We start from the raw sequence: 6000 nt of genomic DNA, 5'->3' as shown, positions 1-6000 counted from the left end.
AGGGGAGGTTTAGATGGGATATTAGGAAACATTTTTTCACTGAAAGGGTTAAGCATTGGAACAGGCTGCCCAGGGAGGTGGTGGATTCGCCATACCTGGAGGTGTTTAAAAAAAGGGTAGATGTGGTACTTGGGGACATGGTTTAGAAGTGGTTTTGTCAGGGTAGGTTAATGGTTGGACTTGATGATCTTAAAGGTCCCTTCCAACCTCAGCAGTTCTATGATTCTAAAAGAAAACAACTTTTTTTTTCCCCAGAATCTCACATGCTAACACTCTCTGCTCAGTAATCCATTAGCATGGATATCATCCAACACCGATCATCTGCAGGTAACGCCAGAGAAGCACTAAGCACTCACTAGCAATTTTTTGATGCCTCCATAAGCTGAAAAACAGGTCTGTCTTTCTTAGGAGCAAAGAATTCCTTGATTAAGAAGCCAGCAGATGAGGTGCAGCTGTAGAACTATAAATATAAAGACCAGTTTATACCAGTTAGAGTATAAACAGACTATAGCCTTGGAACCATAACAAATTGAGAACACGCTTGCTCCAGTGAGCCCACTCCCACAAGTCAGGAGATTTCCACTACAACATAAGGAACTAACAGGGACAAAACCCCACGAACAACAGTCTGAGAAATGCAAAGCCCCGTTTCTGAAGAACTGTGGTTATGACAGCCAAATTCAAATACGGCATTTTGGCAAAAAGGAATGGTAAATATTTTTCTTCTGTATGGGACCCTAACAAAACTCACAAGGCAACAAGTTCTTACAAGTTTAAGCCCACATAATATCCATATTTTCACATTTTCTTAAAGTTAAGTGAATAGTCCTATTACAGCAGTATTGCACAATAGTGCCACATTGGCATGAACAACAGTAAATATCTTTGTTTGTGAACTATGGCTCACCAGAGTCTTATTCTGGTCTCCCTACTACAGTTACAGATGGATTGCATTTGACTGCAAGAGATTTATGCCCAATAATTATTTATTTCCAAATACAGCCACAGATAAAGCTATATCATCTGGATAAAAAAGAAAACCAGCTTTAATAGAACAAATTTTGAAAAGCTTTCATTGCTCACATCCACTTGCACGCTGACTGCAAATACATGTAATTTATGATGTGGTAATCCCTGTTTGTTTTTTGAGAAGTGGTACTGTTTTCAACTTAGTGGAATCCCTTATTCCATCTGTGCTAAACACCTCACGCATTATGGAAAACTGCCTACAAAGGAAAAAGGATGGATAGTGAAGGTGAATGTGAATTCACTTAAGAGTTCTTGAAATTAAGGGGTTGTGAATGAATCAGAACTCCAGAAGCAGCTAATAAAAAACTTGATAAATGAGCAAGACTGAGACAGATAAAATTTGCTGTGGTCAGGTACAGCATAATAAATCTTTCTGGATACCAAAAAGAATCATTTAGACTGTTCACAAATACAGATAAATTCTAATTAGTTGGAACATCTCAGGGGAACTATCTAGCACCACTGTGGACAACTCACCAGAAACATCTGTTCAATGTGTGCAACTCAATGTCTGCAACTCAAAAAGCAAGAAATTAGACCAGTTTAGAGAGGGAGATGGCACTGTTGTCTTTTTACACAGATCAATTACATTTTACAGTTTCATTCTGATACTGTCAGGAAAAAGGGATGAGTACCCATAAAAAGAAAGACCAAATGTCTTAACAAAAGCAATAGGAACATATAAAAAAGAGCCCCGATACTGCTGCAGACCAAATTATTTGTTGCTCAAAACAGAAAACTAATAGCAGAACACCAGTATTCCAAAATTGAGCCTTATACAAAATCCTAGTTAGGAGTAGCTTATACAACTACTCCTAGTAGTAGCAAAATGACTCCTCTTCATTCCAGGAAGATGACTTCAGTTCAATTCATTACAACCCTACCTAGCAGCCTAATTCTGCCATGCCCATTCTGTTTTGATTCTATAACTGAAGACATTCTGCTACAAAGGCTCAACAGCACTATGACTGAACCAATGCTGTTCCCAAAAGAGCAGCATTTTGGAATGGAATAGGCAACAAGGGGATGATGTGTCATTACTGGGGGTGACACCTATAGTTATGCTACCTTTTTTCTTTTTTTTTTAAGCAAAACTCCCTCCTTTCATGATAAGATATCCTACTTTGCCAAAGGAAGGACACAAGAGCTGATTTGCTTTCTACACAAAGCATTATAGGTCTTACTGAAATGTTAATTTAAAATTCTACCATGACATCAAATGAAGGAGAGATGGTTGCAGGTCTCTAGGTTTAAGAAAATATCAGTCTTGTCTAGAGGAGACACTGGTTTTATACCAGATATTTTGATTCAGGTATTTCCGGCTTAAAAAACAAACAAACAAAAACCAACCCAAAACCCAAACAACCACAAGCGAAAAGAACAAGCCTTTAAGCACCCCAGAAAAACTTCCCATAATTTTGATTACTCTCGTATCTATGAGCTCCCCCTTTATCTTCATCTTCTCACTCACTCATGTTGTATGCCCATCATAGCTAATCAAGAAGGGCCTCATCTTCCTGAGGCTAGATTACATTCCTTCCACGTTTTAACCTAAGCTTTTGTTTTTTCTCCAATGTTTTAATCTTTTTCATAGGTTTCAAGCTGTTTCTTCTTGCTGTTCTTGAGTTGTCCAAATTGATCCCATACTGGACAAAATATAAAAGCTGCGGAGGCTAATGCCTAGCACACCTTCATGACAATCACTCACCTTGCTGTTCAGACACTTGACAACAGAATTAACCCTTTTGGCCCACACCATAACACCACAAACCAAACTCAGATGACATCCATCCCAGCCCTCACATCTTTCAAAGATGTTCCTGCCTGATGTGAGGCGAATCCCTCCTCCTGTTACCATGATCTGTATTCTTGCTCCTAAAATGTATGATCCTACGCTTGGCAAAGCTGATCTGCCTGGTGTTAGTCCTCCCAAAGCAGACAGAGTCCAGATTTTTTTTTAATGCTAGTGACTCTGCTAGAGACACACATATTTGATAGACTTCAATTCACAGTGATATTTCTAGGACCTCTCAAAGCCAGTTTGCAATTTTTTAACAGCTTTTTCATTTTCTAGTGGTAGTTATTGTCATTTTGTATCTTTATAATTTCCTGATCAGAATGTCATACACTGTCTAGCCAACTGCCTGACAGAAATCCAAGTATATTACATCAGCTTTTGAAAATCTAAGTATGTTGCATCTGCATTTGACATTGATACATTTATCAAACTATCATCTCATAAAAAAATAGGTATCACATTAGTTTGACAAGATATATTTTCCATAGCCCCATATTCACTGCAAGCAACTATATTATCATCCTTTAAACCTTTATTGATCAAAATTCATGTCAGCCATGCCATTATTTCGGCCAAGGCAAATACCAGGCTGACAGGCCTATAATTATTTGAGTCATCCTGTTCAACCTTTTAAAATATTGGCAGAGCACTGTCTTTCAACCAGTCTTCTGAAACTTCCCTGACGTTCAGAGGAAAAAAAAAAAAAAATAAAAAATTATCAACATCAACAACCCAGAAAGTGCTTTGGCCATTGCTCTCAAACTCTGAAACAGAAATGTTTCAGCCTTGATTTTTAAAATTTTACCTCTAGAGGCTGAGTAAATGCTGGTATGGAGAAGGGAATCTTGTCACTCTATGATACTTCTGCTTTTTCCCCAAATGTAAAATAGAAATTATTACTAATGTAAAATTTGCCTTGCCAGGGTTTGATGTTCTGCCAATAGACATATTTAAGATGCTTTAGTATTAACAGTGCATAGTCTCCTGTATTTGCCTTTGAGAGCACACTCACACACATTATCGCATCCCTTTTCCTATCCCTATTAGATGGAGCTGGTCATTCTGTGATGCGGTGGCTCATGGCAGGCTGCAGTCAGTGCCTTATATTATGTTTTGTTTCAGGGAAGTGGAGAGGATTTCCCACCTGTTGGGAACCTCTTCTTTCCAACTTGTTAATGGCTGAGGAACAGGTAATGGAGGTTTTAATATGAAATGCCCCTTTCACTCCTGTGAGTCTACTTGATTCTTCCTAAATAAGTTGTAACCGTAGATGTTGACATTGCAATCACACAACTTTTTCCATAAGGTTTCATACTGAAATATTTTGTTTCATCATGGCTTAAAGGAGAGTATTTTATTCTTTGATACAGGCTACAAGGGAGTTAGCTAACCTAAACAAGGTGGGGAAGGCAGAAATACTGTTGGTGACTTCCTGCATTAATTCATCCATCTTCCTGCTACTCGGTAAGATTACAACATTCCCACATGCACAGAAGTCAGGCTCCCGTCCTCCTACTGTTAAATCACATTTTTCCTTTCATTCTCACAGGGTGGCTCTGGAACAGCACACAGGAATCATCAAGACAGACAAGATAATTTTTCAAATAATATTTTACGAGCAGTGCTGTATACTCATTATAAAAAAGAATCAATACTTCAAAATAACTCCCAAAGACAGGAACACATCCTTTAATTAATACATCTAGAAAGTCACTGTGAAATACACTGATCAGAAATCCCTTTACAAGACCTGTTTTTCTTTCAATTTATAAAATATTGCTTAAATAATATGCAATTTTAAAATTCCAGCTTCATCTGATACAAGCCTATGACACTAGATATAATACAAAATTATAGAAACCCTGAAGAACGGCATTTTAGTATCTTTTATTAAAGTAGCAGCATTTTTGCAACAGATGAAAAGTCCTACAGGCTATATTAAAGTCAGCAGACCACCAGACTTCACAGAATGGTAGGAGTTGGAAGCAACCTTCAGAGGTCATCTAGTCCAACCCCCCTGACAAAGCAGGTTCACCTACAGCAGGTTGGACAGGAACACATCCACGTGGGTTTTGAGTATCTCCAGAGGAAGAGACTCCACAACCTCTCTGGGCAGCCTGTTCCAGTGCTCTGCCACCCTCAAAGTAAAGAAGTTTTTCCGCACGTTCATACGGATTTTCCTGTGTTCCAGTTTGTGCCCGTTACCTCTTGTCCTGTTGCTGGGTAACACTCAAAAAAGTCTGGCCCCATCCTCTTGACAACCACCCTTTAGATATTTATAAGCATTGATGAGATCCCCTCTCAGGTCTTCTCTTCTCCAGGCTGAACAGACCCAAGTCTCTCAGCCTTCCCTCATAAGAGGGATGCTCCAGTCCTTGATCATCTGCATAGCCCTCCTCTGGACTCTCTCCAGCAGTTCCTTGTCTTTCTTGGACTGGGGAACCCAGAACTGGACACAGTACCCCAGATGTGGCCTCACCAGGGCAGAGTAGACAGGGAGAATGACCTCCCTTGGCCTGCTGGCCACACTCTTTTTAATGCGCCCCAGGATACCATTGGCCGCCTTGGACACAAGTGCCCATTGCTGCCTCACGGTCAACTTGTTGTCCACCAGGACTCCCAAGGCCCCTCTCTGCAGAGCTGCTTTCCAGCAGGTCAGCCCCTAACCTGCACTGCTGCATGGGGTTATTCCTCCCTAGGTGGAGGACCCCACACATGTCCTTGCTGAGCTTCATTAGGTTCCTCTCCACCCAACTCTCCAGCCTGTCCAGGTCTCGCTGAATGGTGGCACAGCCTTCTGGTGTGTCAGCCACTCCTCCCAGTTTGTGTCATCAGCAAACTTGCCAAGGGTACGCTCTGTCCCCTCATCCAGGTCATTGACGAATACGTTGAATAAGACTGGACCCAGTACTGACCACTGGTGAACACCACTAGTTACAGGCCTCCAACTAGACCGCCCCACTGATCATAACCCTCTGAGCTCTGCCATTCAGCCAGTTCTCAAGCCACCTCACTGTCCACTCATCTAACCCACACTTTCTAAGGTTATGTTACTTCACCGCTAATTACAGAATACACCCACCTCTCATGCATTTGTAACTCAAAGAGGCATCCGCCTTTGGACAGAAGTCAAGAGGCAGCACATCTCCCTATTTCAGAACCTTTCAACTCAT

General features: G+C 40.7%; 1 protein-coding gene across 1 annotated transcript in view; it reads right to left on the bottom strand.

Moving 5' to 3' along the window:
• Positions 1-6000, bottom strand: part of SERGEF (secretion regulating guanine nucleotide exchange factor) — a 159050-nt gene that overhangs the window by 82310 nt on the left and 70740 nt on the right. The gene's annotated exons all lie outside the window — the stretch shown is intronic.

Source organism: Charadrius vociferus, unplaced genomic scaffold (genome assembly GCF_000708025.1).
Source record: "Charadrius vociferus isolate BGI_N301 unplaced genomic scaffold, ASM70802v2 scaffold179, whole genome shotgun sequence".
NCBI classification, from domain to species: Eukaryota; Metazoa; Chordata; class Aves; order Charadriiformes; family Charadriidae; genus Charadrius; species Charadrius vociferus.
Note: the sequence above shows the minus strand (reverse complement) of the source record. Positions and strands in the feature narration are given on the sequence as shown.